Source organism: Podarcis cretensis, assembly GCF_951804945.1.
Source record: "Podarcis cretensis genome assembly, chromosome: 10".
Taxonomy (NCBI): domain Eukaryota; kingdom Metazoa; phylum Chordata; class Lepidosauria; order Squamata; family Lacertidae; genus Podarcis; species Podarcis cretensis.
In genome coordinates this window covers 1231591-1251769 of record NC_137179.1, presented here as the reverse complement: position 1 = coordinate 1251769, position 20179 = coordinate 1231591, and the positions used below count along the sequence as shown (strand labels likewise).

General features: G+C 48.3%; 2 long non-coding RNA genes and 1 pseudogene across 3 annotated transcripts in view; 2 read left to right on the top strand and 1 right to left on the bottom strand.

The window, feature by feature from the left end:
- Positions 1 to 1585: 1585 nt before the first annotated feature.
- On the top strand, positions 1586 to 3230 carry LOC307225410. Its single transcript, XR_013842984.1, has 2 exons — positions 1586 to 1869; positions 2560 to 3230. It is a non-coding gene; the product is annotated as an uncharacterized lncRNA (long non-coding RNA).
- Positions 3231 to 6579: 3349 nt separating this feature from the next.
- Positions 6580 to 6880, bottom strand: LOC307224829 (large ribosomal subunit protein eL37 pseudogene; annotated as a pseudogene). Its single transcript has one exon. The product of its transcript is annotated as a large ribosomal subunit protein eL37 pseudogene (transcript).
- Positions 6881 to 7942: 1062 nt separating this feature from the next.
- The window catches only part of LOC307225316, a 110113-nt gene continuing 97876 nt past the window's right edge, over positions 7943 to 20179 (top strand). The window contains exon 1 of the long non-coding RNA XR_013842866.1: positions 7943 to 8056. This is a non-coding gene — a long non-coding RNA (uncharacterized lncRNA). The remainder of the gene's footprint in view (positions 8057 to 20179) is intronic.

Here is a 20179-nt window from a genome sequence, read left to right as displayed (position 1 = left end):
TTGTAAAATGACTTCCTCGTTTCCCCTTAGTTGAATTTCACTGCATATCCTTATAACGGTTTTCCAAATCCCAATTTTAATACCCTTTAGATTCAACGTTAACATCTTTAAATCTTTTCCTTCTTGTATTAAACATATTATTTTGTCAGTTAACATAAATACAATCCTAAGCCCCTTGAGTATCTGGACGCTATTTCCAGTTATTTTAGCTTAACAAATTTAGCTAAATAATCATTAAATTTCTTCCATTCTTCGTGATGTTCCTCCTCCTTCTGGTCGCGGACTCTTCCGGTTAGATCGGCTAGCTCCATAAAATCCATCATCTTCATCTGCCATTCTTCTACTGTTGGTAATTCTTGAGTTTTCCACTTTTTAGCTAACAGAATACGAGCCGCAGTTGTGGCATACGAAAATAGATTAACATCTTTCTTGGGCAATTCCGAACCTATTATTCCATAGAACCTATTGGAATAGTAACATTAATTTTGGACAACAAACAATAGCTTCTTCAGTAACATTTATAATTTCCATCCAGATTAAAAGAAAACATCTTGCGCCAACTTACATTCCCACCATATACTGTATTATGATATGTACCAAGTTTATCGCAACCTCCCCAAAAACTGGGTGATATTTTTGGAAGGCTGAATAAGGGTCTTGGTTGTGATGGAGCTGGACAGAGTCTGAGCAGATCCCTTTTGTGGTTCTGCTCCACTTCTGCTGGAGGAATCTGCCCCATGATATGTTACTAGAAAGGCCACCACCTGCTATCTGTAAAGTAAAATGATGTTGATGGTGATAATAATTACTTATTATACCCCACCCATCCGGCCAGGACTCCCCAGCCACTCTGGGCAGCTTCCAACAGATCATTAAAAACAGAATAAAACATCAAACATTAAAAACTTCCCTAAACAGGGCTGCCTTCAGATGTCTTCTAAAAGTCAGATAGTTGTTTATTTCCTTGACATCTGATGGAAGGGCATTCCACAGGATGGGAGCCACCACCGAGAAGGCCCTCTGCCTTGGTTCCCTGTAACTTCATTTCTCGCAGTGAGGGAATTGCCAGAAGGCCCTCGGCACTGGACCTCAGTGTCCGGGCAGAACGATGGGGGTGGAGACGCTCCTTCAGGTATACTGGGCCAAGGCTGTTTAGGGCTTTCAAGGTCAGCACCAACACTTTGAATTGTGCTTGGAAACGTCCTGGGAGCCTTTCAGGACCGGTGTTATATGGTCTCGGCGGCCGTTCCCAGTCACCAGTCTAGCTGCCACATTCTGGATTAGTTGCATTTTCTGGGTCACCTTCAAAGGTAGCCCCACATAGAGCGCATGGCAGTAGTCCAAGCGGGAGATAACCAGAGCATGCACCACTCTGGCGAGAGAGTCCACTGGCAGGTAGGGTCTCAGCCTGCATACCAGATGGAGCTGGTAGACACAGAATTGACCTGCGTCTCCATGGACAGCTGTGAGTCCTAAATGACCTCCAGGCTGCGCACCTGGTCCTTCAGGGGCACAGTTACCCCATTCAGGACCAGGGAGTACCCCATACCTGCCCGTCCCCTGTTAGGGAGAGCTTTTGAGGGTGCCTTGGTGCATGGGGAGGAATCTCTCTAGGAGTTTCCAGGAGTCAGAAATAGCATCCGTTCCACAGACCTTGGGATGCCTGTGCCATGGATGAACATTAGGGCGACTTCCAGGACCATATCTTAACAACCATTTGATGGCAAGACTGTTGCAGGTGTTTGGATCTTTGTGCTCTTCAGCTGGGCAGGTGCCACAGGGATCTCCAAGTTCAACGGCCTCAGGCACAGAAGCCAAAAATCCATCTACTCCAGCATTCTGGATTAGCAGCCAGACAGTCAAATCAAAGTTTATTAAACGGTCACAGACCAGATTAACTCGTACAGCTAGTCAGCAAAAGATAACACCAGAAGAACAAAGGACAATTTCAATACAGATTAGGCCATAACAACAATTTAAAATTAGACAGTAGAAATAAAATTAAATATTTGCCTTCACCTGCATATTGACATTGGAAAGCTCTTGTTTCCTGCGCCTAATAGCGGCTACACAGAATTTGGCAACATTGATCGTAATTTCAGGGACCTTATCTTCTACCAAGGCTCTCATACATAGGAGTTCTGGTTTATTTTTAAGCTTTTGTAGAACTGGGGCAATAAAGGTCAGACGTAGGTCCTCGTAATAACTACAGTGCAGCAATACATGCAGACTTGTTTCCACTTCAGATGAGCCACATGGGCAAACACGTGACTCATATGGTTTGCCCTCATATCTGCCTAACAACAGGGCAGAGGGCAGAACGTTGAATCTGGCCAGGGTAAAGGAGTGTCTGTACTTAGGTATTTGTAAATCAGCCAGATAATTTGCAGGTGAGAACCCTCTCCCAAAGTCTCTAATTGTGGCATGTTTATCCATTTTGCCCATATGACATTGCAGCTCTATGTCCCTAATGCGTTGGAGCACTTGACTTCTGGCACTCTCATATCCTGCCACTATTAAGATCTGTGGGGAGAACTGCGGCCAGACAGTTGCTCCCAGGCTGTGAAGATCACAGCAAGCCGTCATTGACGGGATGCTAGGCTAGATAGATCTTTGGCCTGAGTTTGGCTTGTGAAGGCAGTTGTCCTCTTCTGACGCTCTTCCTAGAAGGCTGTGCTCAAAGGTTGACAGCCTCTGAACATGGAAGGACCTGCCATGGCTAATAGCTGTTGATGGACGTCGTCTCCATGGCTATGCCTGCAAACAGAAAAACAGTGTTGCCAGGCAACACGGCATGTGAGGCTCGTGAAATGCTCTGCGGATGTGATACAGACCCCGTCCAGGAGCTTTGCTGTCCAGGTGAGCTGAGCAAAGATGAAAGGGCAGAGAGCTCGCCAGGACAAACTTCAGGGAAGCGCCTGTGGACAGCAACCAGCGAGTGAGCCTTATCTCGCTTTATTGCAGTCTTGCGCTGCAACTTCCTGGGCTCTGCGACATCAGAGGCGGCCCGTGAGGCTTGACGAGAAGGACAAATAACTGTGAATCAGAGACTGTGGCCAGTTCATGCGGGTTGAATATTCCCTTTACTTTATTCTAAACTCTAGCCCTTTATGCATTTGTTTATTTATTAATATTATTATTTTCATTTCTATACCACTTTATATTTTTGAGAAAAAACCTCAAAGAGGTTTACAGCATATTAAACATCAATAAAACAATGCAGAATCAAACATTTCTGAAGAAGGGCAAATATAGAGTATACAGTCAAAGCAACATAATTAACAGGAAACTAAAATATTAAAAGGGACGCGGGTGGCGCTGTGGGTAAAAGCCTCAGCGCCTAGGGCTTGCCGATCGAAAGGTCGGCGGTTCGAATCCCCGCGGCGGGGTGCGCTCCCGCTGCTCGGTCCCAGCGCCTGCCAACCTAGCAGTTCGAAAGCACCTCCGGGTGCAAGTAGATAAATAGGGACCGCTTACCAGCGGGAAGGTAAACGGCGTTTCCGTGTGCGGCTCTGGCTCGCCAGAGCAGCAATGTCACGCTGGCCACGTGACCCGGAAGTGTCTCCGGACAGCGCTGGCCCCTGGCCTCTTAAGTGAGATGGGCGCACAACCCCAGAGTCTGTCAAGACTGGCCCGTACGGGCAGGGGTACCTTTACCTTTTTTAAAATATTAAAGATTTCAAAATAATGCATTACAAAGGAGGTCAACTGCAAGATACATATTAAACACAAACCAAGTTAACAAAAAAAAAATCTTACACATTTCAAAAGAAAACCTTGCTAAGTGAAGTCAAATATAAAATGCACATTTAAAACAGCATGATTAAGAAGAGAATAAAATATTATCATAATCATGACACGGCTGTTTGGCAGGCACAAAAAGATGGGGCAAAAGAATCCAATAATTCGTATTTGTTGTCAGGCATTGCGATGTCCCTCCAGTCTCCCCAGGAACCTCTTTAGTGGAGCTGGTGGATGTGGGCCATGGCTGTCAACTTTCCCCCTTTTTTAGGGGAAATTCCCTTATTCCGAAAGGGAAAAGTTGACAGCTATGGTGTGGGCCCCACCCCCCTAGGCCAGGTGGAAAGGGCCTTGCAGGGAACAGCCTTCAAGACTCACAGCCGGGCAATGTTTATTGTGTCATTATCATTTATTGCGTTATGGCAGACTTGAGGTGAGTCTGGATGATGCCCTGACGGCCTTCCAATTTGGGGTGTGTGTGTGTGTGTGTGTGTGTGTGTGTCTGGTGCCCAGTGCGGGTTAGGATCTAACCAAGCAAGTCGCTGAACTGGTCACGCAAGTTTCTTTGCAAGACAATGACCTCCGCTGGCCTCTTAAGTGTCCTCATCAGCATCCCAAAAGAATGGAAATAAAGAAAAAGATTAAAAAGTTGTCCGGCAGCACCTTAAAGACCAACTAAGTTTGTTCTGGGTATGCACATGAAAGCTTATATCCAGAACAAACTTAGGTTGTCTCTAATTTTTATTTACTTATTTCGACCGCGTCAGACCAACACGGCTACCTACCTGAACCAAAAGAACGGGTTCCGTTGCAAGAGCTACAGCTAAGTGAGGGAGCCCTCCAGGTTAACCGATGGGCCTTTCCTCCACGCCCTCATCTAGCTACACAAGAGACACAATAGTGTGTGAGAGAACAGAGTTGGAAGCAAGTTGGAAGCTGGAGAAACAGAGACTTGCTTGATCTGTGCTGAATCCAAAGCTGTGAATAATGGAGAAGGAAGAGCTTTTGGGGTGTTAATGCCGTGGGCCCCTCTATCTTCTTCTCAGGTTGTATATATGTGTCAATAAAACCAGATATACTAAAGACACCACCATCTCCGCTGACCTTCGTAAGAGCCTGGAACCCCCAGAGCCTCTCGCTGCTTGGAGACTGGAATGGAGTGTGACAGTATTTCACTTGTTCTACTCTGCCTTGTGATGCCCTTGTAAAGTGTGGTGTAGTGGTGAAGAGCGGTAGTCTCGTAATCTGGGGAACCGGGTTCGCGTCTCCGCTCCTCCCCATGCAGCTGCTGGGTGACCTTGAGCCAGTCACACTTCTTTGAAGTCTCTCAGCCCCACTCACCTCACAGAGGGTTTGTTCTGGGGAAGGAAGGGAAAGGAGAATGTTAGCCGCTTTGAGACTCCTGAAGGGGAGTGAAAGGCGGGATATCAAATCCAAACTCTTCTTCTAAAAGGCAGCATATAAGCATTTAAATAAAAAAGCACCCACGTTCTCATAATTCCTTGATCCCTGAAGTATTTTGACCTGTCCATCCCCAGTGACATCCCTCGCAAGCTTTCCACAAACAGAGCTTATGCAGCCCACACAACATAAAGACTTGTGGAACGTTTATGCACAAAACATCTGGGTCTCTCGCTCCTTGAAGGTTTGGCAGCTGCCACACGGGGAGGGCGGGGGGTGAAATCAGGATGTTAAGTTTCTGCAGCAGTCTACTGTCAAGGAACAGAAAAGAAATGGATTTATACATGGGAGTTTCCGGTGGCATTTGAGGTTGGTGGAACACTACCAAATGAAATGAACTCTTGAATGAAATCTTGAATTCCCCAAGCACCCTCTGGTAGGAACGCACGCAGGTTTGCGGCTGAGCCTCGTGGAGCCGTTCTTGGAATGACGTCTTGGCCAGACTCCAGGGCAGATTGTATTTCCAGAAAAGGGAAGTGTGAGCAGTGGAAGAATTCCTCGCCTCTGCATCCAGGCCTGTGTCTCCTCTTGAGCAGCACAAAGAGAGCAGGATCAGTGCAGGAAACATGATGTGCAGCGTGAGAGGGAAGGACGTCATCCGAGGTGCAAAGGACAGTCATGGGACATTCTGCGTGCCAGTTTCACGTGCCAGATCAGAGACGCAGCCGGGCTTCTCTGTGGCTGTTGAAGTCATTTAGTGGCTACGAGCGAAGCTTCAATGGGACGAGGAACTCCAGGCATCCAGGCGGCGGCCACGTCTGATGGGGTCTTAAGGCCGCTTGACCATGTTAGGCTGCCGAGAGAACCGAGCGGCTATTTATGGTCACCCGCCTTGACAACTGTTTGCAGCAGAAGGGCAAACTGGTTTAAGTCAAGCCCCACCAGAGGGGCTGGCATAGCTGCCCCTCTGATGTAAGCCCCAAATCAGGGCAGAGAGAAGGGAAAGGAACATCAGGGGACTCGCTGGCCTTCAGACTCCAGCTGCACCCTTGGTGACCTCACAACTTGAGGTGATATAGAAAGCAGGTGCAAGGAAAATTCAATGGAAAAAACCACACCTCTTCCCATCTTCCTTATCCACTGCCTTGCGGGGTATCTTCTTTCTTTCTTTCTTTCAGAATTTTTTAAAATTTCAGGCCATTTACAGTGGTACTTTGGGTTAAGTACTTAATTTGTTCCGGAAGTCTGTTCTTAACCTGAAGCATCACTTTAACTAACGGGGCCTTCTGCTGCTGCCGCGCTGCCAGAGCCTAATTTCTGTTTTTATCCTGAAGCAAAGTTCTTAACCTGAAGCACTATTTCTGAGTTAGTGGAGTCTGTAACCTGAAGCGTATGTAACACGAGGTACCACTGTATTTTAAAAAGACATTTGAGTCTTTAAGATGAGCTGGATGCCTGCAACAGCAGCTCTCTTGGGCTTTGGTGCTGTTCCTTCATGGAATCCATTCCTGAGTCTACGGTAGACCTTTTTCAGATGCCTCATACGGCCAGTTCTGGTGGTATTGAGCCTCTTGGCCTCAGCACTCCAGTTATACTTTCTCTTGCGCTTAGCAGGATATCCACATTTTCCACAGGTAGACTTCTGGAGATGAATGGCCTTGGACCCACATTGAAGGCACAAAGTGTGCGTCTTATTGTGACGCTTTCCAAAGGAGGATGTTCCTTTCGTTGCCTGTCTTCAGCCGCCACAACGAAAGAGGGCTTGCGGGATATCTTTGGGAGAAGAAAAGGCTCAGGAGTAGACCCTACACAAATCCAGAATGGAGTCCCAGAGACAGTTGGATGGCACCTTTTATGCCTCATTCTGGCAACTCCTGCAGCCAAGCCGGTGCCAAACGGATTGCTCTGCTTTCCTTGGGACCAGTCAGGCCGAGAGAGGGGTGGTCTCGCTGTCTGGGTAGCCCAGGACCTCCAGACACTCTGCCCAGGACCTCCAGACACTCTGCCCAGGGAGGCCACTTCAGCACTGCTAATGCAGCAAAAACAAGGCAGGAGGCAGCAGTTCCGTGTTTCCAGTCTCTGCAGCCACAGCAGGTTCTCCACTGGTTTGACCTCATCCCTGAAGGCTCACTCCCTCGTCTCTCAAGACAGACAGATGCCAACAACTTTCAGCCTTCCCATACCCTTCCTATGTCACCCATGTCTCCACAATGGAAAACAGGACCTGGGGATAGGAGGGCGCAGTTCAGGTGTGTTGCAGGATCTGTGCTGTAATCCCCTCAGTTGCGGTAGCTTGTGCAATAGCGATGTAATGTAGCTGGGCTTGGGGCAAACATGCAGACACAATTATCACAGAATCCTAGAACGGCAGAGCTGGAAGGGACCCCGGGGGTCATCCAGCCCAACCCCTGCAGGAGTCTTGGCCGCAGCATTCGTGACGGATGGCCAGTTGACCTCTGCTTAAAAGCCTCCAAGGAAGGAGAGTCCGCCACCTTCCACGGGAGTCCGCTCCACTGTCTAAACAGAAATGTTTTCAGCATGCGCTGGAAAGAGTACTTTATAAAGTGCCTGCCTCATATCAATAGGCAGGGATTTCCAAAGTTTAGGTGCTGCCAGTTCTGACAAGTGTGGAGCAGGTATCATGTGGCATTTGTGGCAGATCCAGTTGGTTGAGTGGTAAGGGCCAAGTGCCCAGAACAATGGTCCTCAGGGAAGTGACTTAGAGCTCTCCCCACCCACCTGTTTTCTGGGCCTGCCTTTAATAATAATAATAATAATAATAATAATAATAATAATACAGTGGTGCCTCGCAAGACGAAAAACTCACAAAACGAAAGAGTTTTTCGTTTTTTGAGTTGCTTCGCAAGACGGATTTCCCTATGGGCTTGCTTCGCAAGACGGAAACGTCTTGCAAGTTTGTTTCCTTTATCTTGCAAGTTTGTTTCCTTTTCCTTAAAACCGTGCATTCACTTCGAGGAGCAACTCATAGCACGTGGTGTGGTAGCCTTTTTTGAGGTTTTTGAAGACTTTGGTGATTTTTGAAGCTTTTCCAAAGTCCGTGCTTCGCAAGACGAAAAAATCGCAAGACGAAAAAACCCGCGGAACGAATTAATTTCGTCTTGCGAGGCACCACTGTAATAATTTATTACTTATACCCCACCTATCTGGCAGGCCTCCCCAGCCACTCTGGGCGGCTCCCAACAGAATATTAAAAACATCATAAAACATCAAACATTAAAAACTTCCCTAAAATGGGCTGCCTTCAGGTATCTTCTAAAAGTCAGATAGTGGTTTATTTCCTTGACATCTGATGGGAGGGCATTCAACAGGGCAGGCACCACCACCAAGAAGGCCCTCTGCCTGGTTCCTTGTAGCTTCATGGAGGGAACTGCCAGAAGGCCCTTGGAGCTGGACCTCAGTGTCCAGGCTGAACGATGGGGATAGAGACGCTCCTTCAGGTATACTGGGCTGAGGCCATTTAGGGCTTTAAAGGTCAGCACCAACATTTTGAATTGTGCTCGGAAACATACTGGGAGCCAATGTAGGTCTTTCAAGACCAGTGTTATATGGTCTCGGTGGCTGCTCCCAGTCACCAGTCTAGCTGCCACATTCTGGATTAGTTGTAGTTTCCAGGTCACCTTCAAAGGTAGCCCCACGTATAGCGCATTGTAGTAGTCCAAGCTGGAGATAACTAGAGAACTCACCTTAGCCCTGGCGACAGTCAACCCTCCTCCCAGTGGTCCTGCCTCCACCTGCAGACAGTTCTGTGAATTGGGAGCAGATGGCTGCCTTGCCGATACCTGTGAGCCAGCAGCTGCCATGACCAGGAACAAGCCTGGCCATTTCATGCCTTTGGCATGAGCATCGGTCAGCAGGCAGGAATGCCATGTCCTCAGCTGTCCAAACCTCCATCAATTACATTGCAGGACCGGTCGGCTGCTGCAGCTCAGAAGAGGTTCCTGGCCTGAGGCGGTGCTCTGTCTCTCATGGTGGTTGTGGTGCTGTTGCAGGAAACCCCCCCAATCATTTAGTTTGTACAAACTCAACACACACACACACACACACACACACACACACACACACACACACACACTCACAGATGACATACGTGATGTTTCTGTTATAAATTCATAGTAAATCAACCGTACACCGGCCCACTTTTATTTTGCTCCATGAAGGAAGGACAATCTAAAGGGGATGGTTTGATACAGGACGGCCATAATTCCTTGAGCGTACCAGCATGTACATAGGAGCCTCGTTCCCTGCAGTTCAGGATGTGCTGGGTTGTGGCTCTGTGTGGGGGAGAGTGCGGCGGGGGGGGGGGGGGGGAGGCTGCCTATGAACCCCTCTCCAGCTCTGCTCCCCTGGTGGCCAAGCCCACCAATCTTCTGGGCCTGCCTCATCAGTGCAGATCCTCCTCACCTCCCTCGCTCCCTGTCCTCAGGAGACCTCAGGCCACCCAGGAGAGCAACAAGTCAACGTCCAGATAGACGAACAAGACTATCTATATCTATCTATCTATCTATCTATCTATCTATCTATCTATCTATCTATCTATCTATCTATCATCTATCAATCATCTATCTATCATATATCTCTATATCTATCTCTATAACTTCCTGTTTCCTCCTGGCTGGAACATCCTTCCTTTTGCATGTGACTGGAGGTGGACATGACTTTACCTGTCCAGGTAACAAAAGGACAAGACATGCTGCCTCTAATTCCTCTTTTCCATCTTCCTTTCCTCATGTGGACTGCAGTGACTGCTAGTCTGCAGTCACTGGGATTATTCCCCCGTATGGGGTAGATCCACATGTACATATTTGTAACTAAGTCTGCCTTCAGGGATCCAACTGTGAACTGATGTGAGTAAACTTCTTTTATTGACTTTGAATGAGATTGTGGCGTCTTTATTCCTTTAAGAGGGTTTCAAGGGAGCTTACCAGGAATGTACAATTCAATCTGAGACAGATTGAATTGTATAATAGTGAGAGGCTCACCTGAGCTTGCAACCAACTATCTGCTGTGCATGTAAAAAGGGGAATGTAAACTGTGCTATGTAAAGGAACTTGCAAGCGAAAGTTAGGAAGGATATTAATAAACAATATATCCTCTCCTGCCACCCTGAAGATCCCCACACTCCTGAGGAGGCAGGAGGCCCCACAACTGGCTTGAACATCACTGCCTCCTGGGGTAGCCGGTTCCATCCTTTGCATTGCACAAAGAAGGATTTTCTTTTGTCGGCCCTGAACCCTCCAGCCTTCAGCTTCCTTGGATGTCTGCAAGTTCCTGGATTAGCAGAGAGGGCGAGAAATTGTCCTCCATCTACTTTTCTCTCCCAGTCAGGGCCAGGGACAGCCAGGGGCCATTCCTCTCAGGAAGCAGCCTCCTTTCTGACTTCAGCACGCTGCCTGCTTTAACCAACAAGAAGAATGCTGTGGAGTTAGGAAGCTGGCTGCCTTGCCAGCTTGTTAAGTGAGAACCTTCTCCCCATGTAGGGCCAGATTGAGGTTTGATGAGGCCCTCAGCTCCTGAAGGTAATTGTGCCCTTGGATATGTCGAGCTGTCCTTTGTCAACAACAAATGGTTCTTGGTGTTGAATATATGCTATATGGTCATTGATGGACCTAATCGGTATCTCAAGCCATTTGCACATGTCTCCATGCAACCAGTCCATGCAGAATGTCGGCACCCTCTATATAGAAAGGAGCAAACCAGGGATATTTGAGGCAACAGGCTAGCAGGCAGGGGCCCATGACTTACATCAGAGGAGCCTACACAAGACAAAACACTGTTGCTGGATGTAGGTTTTATTTTATTAGTTTTTCATCTTATATTTTGGAAATGTACATCCAGTTTTTCTCCCTTTAATTTTTTTGGGGGCCCCCAAGAGATTGAGGCCCTAAGCTATAGCTTGTTTAGCTTATACGTAAATGTTTTGTGGAGCTGCCCAGGGGCTAGTTCTGGGAGTTTAGGTCTTGCTCTCTGCCTGGCGCCCTGCCCTGGCGTCCCTCTGCCAGGCCGCTTCCCATAACAGAGGTCATCTGACTGTCAGCCCAGTCAGCAGGTGCCACTACTCCTGATTAGCACCTCTTGTCCTGCTAATCCTTACCGGGAAGGATGGCTGCAGCCAAGCAGAACAGGCAGCCAGGAATTGGCTGGTCAAGCTGCTGCCCGTAACAGCCCCCCTCCAGTGTCCAGCGTGAAGTTGGCTGCCCTCAAACTCAACCTCCATCCCCTCCCTTCCTCCCCCCAGCCCAGTCCAGTGCAGGGTCCCCCTCTCGTCCAAGCACTCCCCCCCCCCCAGAGGAAGGATATGCCCTGCAATGCCTCAGAAACCAGGACGGAAGAACAGGAGTCTGAGGCAGGGGTCAGCAACCTTTTTCAGCCGGGGGCCGGTCCACTGTCCCTCAGACCTTGTGGGGGCTGGACTATATTTTGAAGAAGAAAAAAGAATGAATTCCTATGCCCCACAAATAACCCAGAGATGCATTTTAAATAAAAGCACACATTCTACCCATGTAAAAACACACTGATTCCCGGACTGTCCGCAGGTCAGGTTGAGAAGGTGATTGGGCTGCATCCAGCCCACAGGCTTTAGGTTGCTTACCTATGGTCTGAGGGATCAGGCCAGGGCCCATCTGGTCCGGCAACCTCTTCTCCCAGGTCAGATGCCCCAATGAGAAACCTGAAAGCAAGATCTGAGCCCAAGAGTAGATCTCCCCTTTGGTGGTTTCCAGCAATTGGGGTTCAGAAGAATGGCTGGAGGCAGAGAGTTTCATCTACCCCTTTAAATGCATATAAAAGGTAATAGGCTTTCTTCCAAATTGAAAACGCACAGAAAAGCTCAAGATACACGTTGATCTACCCACACTTAGGTGAGGAATCATATGATTATGTGCTGCTTTAGAGTTTTAAATTCTATTCAACACATGTAATTATTATTAATATTCATTATTTTCAGTTGTTATCTCTGAGAAACACAGAAAATAACAGGATATATTTATATGAATTCTTCAAACTTACACGACCCCTTGAAAATTAGGTAAGGAACCAAATGTTGTATAATACTGTTTCATAATTCATGATAATTTAGAATTTTAATGTATTTTCATGTAATGTTTGATACTTCCAGCTGATGAAGGTGAATACATCGAAACAGTTACTGATAGGTAGCCGTGTTGGTCTGCCATAGTCAAAACAAAATAAAAAAATTCCTTCCAGTAGCACCTTAAAGACCAACTAAGTTAGTTATTGGTAAGAGCTTTCGTGTGCATGCACATTTCTTCAGATACACTGAAACAGAAGTCACCAGACCCTTCTATATAGTGAGAAGGTGGGGAGGGGTATTACTCAGAAGGGTGGTGGGATTGGGTGATTGGCAGATAGATTGGGTGATAGATTGGGTGATCGTCAACAGGCTCATCACAGCTATCTGCCAACCACCCAATCTTTGTGCGCTCTTTTCTTGGTATATTTAATAACAAGAACTCCAACTTATTTACTGGAGGCAGAGAGGAGCCATCGTGGCTGGGAGCCCCCAGCAGCCCTCTCCTCCCATGGAGATGTCTAAGCTGCATTTAATGCTGTCCAGATTTGTAAGAATACTCTGAGCTGCCTCACAAGTGCTGGCACCCCCATGTGTTTTCCTTGGTCCTGCCCTGGGGGAAAAGCCTGGTCTCTGGGGAGGAGAGAGTGGGAAGAGGTCCCAGAATAGCATCAGTTTTAAACCTTAGTCCACACTCCACTTGCTGGATTCGAGGCCAGTTTTCAGGGCTTCTGAGCATAACCCTGAGATGACTCAGTATGATGGCAGAAACCGAACCTGTAGCACCCAGGGGGAGGGGGCTGTTTTTGTTATTGGCACCTGTCTGTCTCGGGAGACAATGGAAGAGTGTGCCTTTGAGGTGAAGTCAAACTGTGCTCACTGGAAAGACAGATTGTGAAGCTGGAACTCCAAGACTTTGGCCACCTCATGAGAAGAGAAGACTCCCTGGAGAAGACCCTGATGTTGGGAAAGATGGAGGGCACAAGGAGAAGGAGACGACAGAGGAAGAGATGGCTGGACAGTGTTCTCGAAGCTACCAGCATGAGTCTGACCAAACTGCGGGAGGCAGTGGAAGACAGGAGGGCCTGGCGTGCTGTGGTCCAGGGGGTCACGAAGAGTCGGACATGACTGAACGACTAAACAACAACAAACTGTTGGGAGCTCGCAGCACCTGCTGTGGCTGCAGAGACCGATATCAGAGAGACATGTTTTGTTGCAGCAAGGGAAGATGAAGACATCCGGTTGTTCTGCTGCAGAAGCCCCATGGCATTTCTTCTCTCTGCGCTCCTCCCAGCGGTCATTCCTCCTCTGGTCATGGCTATGGATGCACAACCTGACTCCCTGTCTCCAGGCAGGGTGGTTGTCTGCAAGGGAGTGCAATAGTGTCAGAGTTGGAGTTTCTTTCTCTCCCCACCCCCACTCCCTGTTTTAGTCTTGGCCAGAGCTGTCTCCATAGCAGTCACCTGGGTCTGCATTTTGCCGCTCCTTCCAAAGGAGCTGTGCCACGATCCGTGCAAACAATGGTCAGACCACTTACTTTTTCACATGTGGCCTATGCCAAGAGGACAGGTATGTTCTGGATTCAAAATCTAATAATAATAATAATAATAATAATAATAATAATAATAATTTATTTATGCCCCACCCATGAGGGACGTGGGTGGTGCTGTGGGTTAAACCACAGAGCCTAGGGCTTGCTGATCGGAAGGTCAGCAGTTCGAAGCCCTGTGACGGGGTGAGCTCCCATTGCTCGGTACCTGCTCCTGCCAACCTAGCAGTTCGAAAGCACGTCAAAGTGCAAGTAGATAAATAGGTACTGCTCCGGCGGGAAGGTAAATGGCGTTTCTGTGCGCTGCTCTGGTTCGCCAGAAGCGGCTTAGTCCTGCTGGCCACATGACCCGGAAGCTGTACACCGGCTCCCTCGGCCAATAAAGCGAAATGAGCGCCACAACCCCAGAGTCACGGGTATACCTTTACCTTTGCCTTTTACCCCACCCATCTGGCTGAGTTTCCCCAGCCACTCTGGGCGGCTTCCAATTGAGTGTTAAAAACAATGCAGTATTAAATATTAAAAACTTTCCTAAACAGGGCTGCCTTCAGATGTCTTTTAAAGATAAGATAGGCACTCTGTTCCACAGGGCAGGCACCACTACCGAGAAGGCCCTCTGTCTGGTTCCCTGTAACCTCACTTCTCGCAGGGAGGGAACTGCCAGAAGGCCCTCGGAGCTGGACCTCAGTGTCTGGGCAGAATGATGGGGGTGGAGACGCTCCTTCAGGTATACTGGACCATTTAGGGCTTTCAAGCTCAGCACCAGCACTTTGAATTGTGCTCGGAAATGTACTGGGAGCCAATGCAGATCTCTCAGGACCGGTGTTACGTGGTCCTGGTGGCCACTCCCAGTCACCAGTCTAGCTGCTGCATTCTGGATTAATTGCAGTTTCCAGGTCACCTTCAAAGGTTGCCCCGCGTAGAGTACACTGCAGTAGCAGAACTGTAGAAGGGACCCCAAGGGTCATCCAGTCCAGTCCAGCAATGCAGGAATCTCAGCGAAAGCAACCAGGACAGACGGCCACCCAACCTCTGCTTGAAAACCTCCATGGAAGGAGAGTCCACCTTGGAAATGTCAGAGAAGATGGGTGCTGCTTGGGCTTGGATTAGTGCGACCACACATGCTCTCCCCCCCCCCCTTGTTGGTGTTGTGGGTGCGAGTTAGCTGTGATTCCTGCATTGCGGGTGCTGCACTAGATGACTCAGAGGGTCCCTTCCAACTCGACAATTCTATGATTCTAAAAATAAAATTTAAGATAAACAAAAACTTGCAAAGCGACAGAGGACACCCAAAAACACTTTCTTAATAGGTGAAAAAGCAGCCACATGCTCTGGCAGCTAAGCAGTTCCAAACTGCCAGGAACAGTATCTTTCAGCCCTCAAATGCCTGAGTGAGCAGGAGTGTTTTCAAATCCCCCCTGAATGTTAATCATGTCGGTGTTCGAAGGCAATAAGGTTATACCATCAATTTTTAAAAACAAATCGATAAGGATTTCCAACGTGATTTCCAAACTGGAATGGATGAACCATATTGGCAGCCTTGCCCCCCTAGGCTCTGCCACCTATTTGACAGGGGATTGGTGCTGTGCCTCAATAATAGCGTTATAAGCTTGGGGGTGCAGCAAGACTCCCCTAAATATTTGGATTCAGTAAGAATTTAAGCAAAGCCCTAAATTCCTGGGTCTTTTGGGGACTGGAGTTTAAACCAATTTTTCCCAATCATCAGAATGGCCGAGCCACTAACCCTGGGTGGTCCAGCTTGCATTTTGCCGTGGTCCTCAGCAGCATTCAAGAAAAAATGTCTTAAACACTTAAAAAAATAATTTTGTGTCACGTGTTGCTAATGAAAGAGCCTACATCTGCCTGCGTATTCAATTTGTTTCATAATTAACCAGTGATATTTTAGGGAGCAGGCTAGCAGACGGGACCTGTTACTTACATCAGAGGAGCCTACACAACACAGAACACGGTTGCTGTTTGTAGGTTTTATTTTACAGTGGTACCTCGGGTTAAGAACTTAATTCATTCTGGACGTCCGTTCTTAACCTGAAACTGTTCTTAACCTGAAGCACCACTTTAGCTTATGTGGCCTCCTGCTGCCACTGCACCGCCGGAGCATGATTTCTGTTCTCATCCTGAAGCAAAGTTCTTAACCTGAAGCACTATTTCTGGGTTAGCGGAGTCTGTAACCTGAAGCATCTGTAACCCGAGGTACCACTGTATTTGTTTTTTATCTGATATGTTGGAAATGTACATCAAGTTTTTTCCCCTTTAATTTTTTTTGGAGGGCCCGAAGAGAGTGGGGCCCTAAGCTAGAGCTTGTTTAGTTTATCCAGTAGTGTCCAAACTTTTTTCAAAGAGGGCCAGGTTTGATGAAGTGAAGGGCCATGAGGGCCGCCCAAATGGCCGCCCAAAGTTGTTGACCTTATTTCTTTTTTTGGGATTGAAGTTGTTGACCTTTTTTTAAAGGATTTTACCCCAGGAAATATACTGCTACAGGGCCCAGATTAAACTGACCGGCGGGCAGAAAAGACCCCCGAAACGGACTTTGGACATGCCTGGCTTGTACGTAAATCTGGCACTGGCCCCAGTTGTCAATTCTTGGAAGCTAGCCATGAGGTCCCAGTGCCGGGATCTCTCTGTCTCCCCCATGGAGGGGCCATCCAGCAATAGGGTGTTCATTCCACCCAGAGGGAGGGCTCTTTGTTTTCTCGTAAGCCCTGCACCATGATCCCACGGAGGCAGGAGCCAGGACTGCTTGCGCTGTCACTCGGAATCAGCTCTCTCTCGCCAGTTGCTTAACCAGGCAGGGGAATTCCCGGCTCTTTACGGGAGCAGAGACCCCGACGGCCCTCTGGCTGTGTGTGGTCGAGAGGTTGATGCACCCAGGCAGGTGCAGCAGGTGAGGGGCTCAGGCATAACTATCCCCTACCAGCTGCTCAGCTTACAGCTGCTTGTGCCAGCTGAATGGAGCCATGTGCTAAGCCATGTGCCAAGCAGAGCTCTGTCTCAAGCAGGGAAGGGAAAGGGCTCTGCAGAGGTCTACCCACCTTCATCCTATGTGTGGGAATGCTCAGGGTGGCAGGAGAGGATGTATTGTTCATTAATATCCTTCCTAACTTGGGCTAGCAAGTTCCTTTACTTAGCAGAGTTACCTCCTGGTATGCCCCGCGGAGGACCTTAAGATCCACAAATGACAACACTTTGGAGGTGCTGAGCCGCAAGGTGGTTAGATTGGTCTCAACTAGGGCCAGGGCCTTTTCAGTACTGGCCCCGACGTGGTGGAACGCTCTGTCCCAAGAGACCAGGGCCCTGCGGGACTTGACATCTTTCCGCAGGGCCTGCAAGATGAAGCTGTTCCACCTGGCCTTTGGTTTGGACTCAGTCTGACCCTTATGTTTCCCTCCCCTTATAGTCTTGATCTATGGGCTACTTTTAAAATGAGGCTGCATTTTAAATTGCATTTTAACCTGTATTTTTAATTGGTCCCCCCCCCCATTATGTTTTTACTGTAATTTTACTGGTGTTAGCCGTCCTGAGCCTGGCTCTGGCCGGGGAGGGCGGGGTATAAATAAAATTTATTATTATTATTATTCCCCTTTCTTGCATGCACAGCAGATAGCTGGTTGCAAGCTCGGGTGAGCCTCTCACTATTATAAAATTCAGTCTGTCTCAGATTGAATTGTACGTTCCTGGTAAGCTCCCTTGAATCCCTCTTAAAAGAATAAAGACGCCACAATCTTATTCAAAGTCAATAAAAGAAGTTTACTCACATCAGTTCACAGTTGGATCCCTGAAGGCAGACTTAGTTACAAATATGTACATGCGGATCTACCCCATATGGGGGAATAATCCCAGTGCTTCTGCCAGGACTTTTGGTCCCTGTCTGAAGGCTTCATCCCACCTGTAGATGAGCCAAAGAATCACCACGCCACAGTGGTGTACTGCCAATCATTGTACGCTACGTTCCTGCTTTGCAGGAGGTTGGGCTAGATGACCACTGGGGGTCCCTTCCAATTCCACCATTCTATACTCTTGTGTCTGAAACGCAGTGCAGGGATCATTAAGACTTTGCACCTTTGGGGGGAAGGTGATGTCATCCACCATTGGAGGTTTTTAAACAAAGGCTGGGTGGCCGTCTGTCAGGGGTTCTTCAGCGTTGTGATTCCTGCATTGAAGGGGGTTGGACTAGATGACCCGTGGGGTCCCAGCTCTGCAACTGTATGGTATCTAGATGCCTTCCCTGCACAACTTCTTCCGCTGCGGAACAAGACCCTCTGGACAGCAGGGAGGTTGCAGAGGCAGGTGGAAGCAGCCCTAGAGATAGAATCATAGAATCATAGAAACATAGAATCATAGAATCCTAGAGTTGGAAGAGACCACAAGGGCCATCGAGTCCAACCCCCTGCCAAGCAGGAAACACCATCAGAGCACTCCTGACATATGGTTGTCAAGCCTCTGCTTAAAGACCTCCAAAGAAGGAGACTCCACCACACTCCTTGGCAGCAAATTCCACTGTCGAACAGCTCTTACTGTCAGGAAGTTCTTCCTAATGTTTAGGTGGAATCTTCTTTCTTGTAGTTTGGATCCATTGCTCCGTGTCCGCTTCTCTGGAGCAGCAGAAAACAACCTTTCTCCCTCCTCTATGTGACATCCTTTTATATATTTGAACATGGCTATCATATCCCCCCTTAACCTCCTCTTCTCCAGGCTAAACATCAGTGACCCAAACCCTGCCTGGAAATGGGCTTCCTTGTAGACTGGTGCCATCACCCTGAAAGCCCCCAAGGGCTGATTCTGCCACAGTCTCCTCCAGCTGCTCGGCGAAAGCTAAGAAGCTCTTTCTGATATTTCACCTTTAATTTTCACCCACTGCCTTCCACGGTGGCCTGGAAGGCCATTTTTTTCTTTCCCTCTCGTGCTGCTGAGGGAGCTCACCCCTGATCTCTCATCTAAGCCTATGCACCAGGGTATAGTTAAACTATGGAACTCATGGCCACAGGAGGCAGGGAAGGCCACCAACCAGCATGCCTTTCAAAGGAGATTAGGACAGAAACATGGAGGAGGAAGAGTGGGCTATCGATGGCTACTAGCCAGAATGGCTACACTCAGCCTCCACAGCCTGAACCCCAGTTTCTGGAAGACACAGGAGGGGAGAGTTCCTTTTTGCGTTTGAATCCTGATTGCTGGTTTCCCACAGCCAATTGCTCAGCCCCTACGAGTACAAGATGCTGGCTTATATGGGTCATTTGCCTGGTCCCTTACCTTTCTTGCCCCGACCTGGCCACAGGGATCCATGTGACGGTCACCTTCAGGCTTGATTATTGTAACTCGCTCTACACGGGGCTGCCCTTGAAGCTGACCCAGAAACTCCAGCGGGTGCAGAATGCCGCGGCGAGGCTCCTTACGGGGTCCTTGCCGCGGGATGATATTCATCCAGTGCTTTGCCAACTGCACTGGCTCCCGGTGGAGTACAGGGTCAGGTTTAAGGTGCTGGTTTTGACCTTTAAAGCCCTATGTGGCCTAGGACCCTCGTACCTACAGAACCGCCTCTCCTGGTATGTCCCACAGAGGACCTTACGGTCCACAAATGACAACACTTTGGAGGTCCTGAGCCTCAAGGAGGCTAGGTTGGTCTCAACTAGGACCAGGGTATTTTCAGTACTGGCCCCGACTTGGTGGAACGCTCTGTCCCAAGACACCAGGGCCCTGCGGGACTTGACATCTTTCCACAGGGCCTGCAAGATGGAGCTGTTCCGCCTGGCCTTTGGTTTGGACTCGGTCTGACCCGTATATTCCCCTCCCCTTTTGGTCTTGATCTATTGGCTACTTTAAAATGAGGCTGCATTTTAAATTGCATTTTAACCTGTATTTTAAATTGGTTCCCCCCCTCTCTTTTCCCCCTATTATGTTTTTACTGTGATTTTATTGGTATTAGCCGTCCTGAGCCTGGCTCTGGACGGGGAGGGCGGGGTATAAATAAAATTATTATTATTATTATTATTATTATTATTATTATTATTATTATTATTTTATTTTCCAACAGACTCTTTTTATCACTTTTACCACTTGGCCTTCAAACTGGGCAGTGTTTCAGCTATTTTCTGGCTCAACTCTACGTGTAGCCACCTGCAATTGGTCCCACTGCCCTGCGTCAACTGGACTGCAGTTGATCTGAAGATCAAAGGTGGGAGACACCAGCGGGATCCTCCCAGGAAAGCCTTTTAATGTCAGCCGTGTGGCATGTGAGGGGGGTGACCAGCTTTCCCACACGACTCTCAGGCACTATGCAGATTCCAGACTAAGGGAGTCACCCTGAGCCTGTCTGTCATCTCTGCAGAAGATATTGCAGGGTGGATATTGAGTCATGACTCTTTGGGGGCAGAATATTCTCCATGCCTTACTCATGGGACGCGGGCCTTGCCCTGTGACTGCCTGTC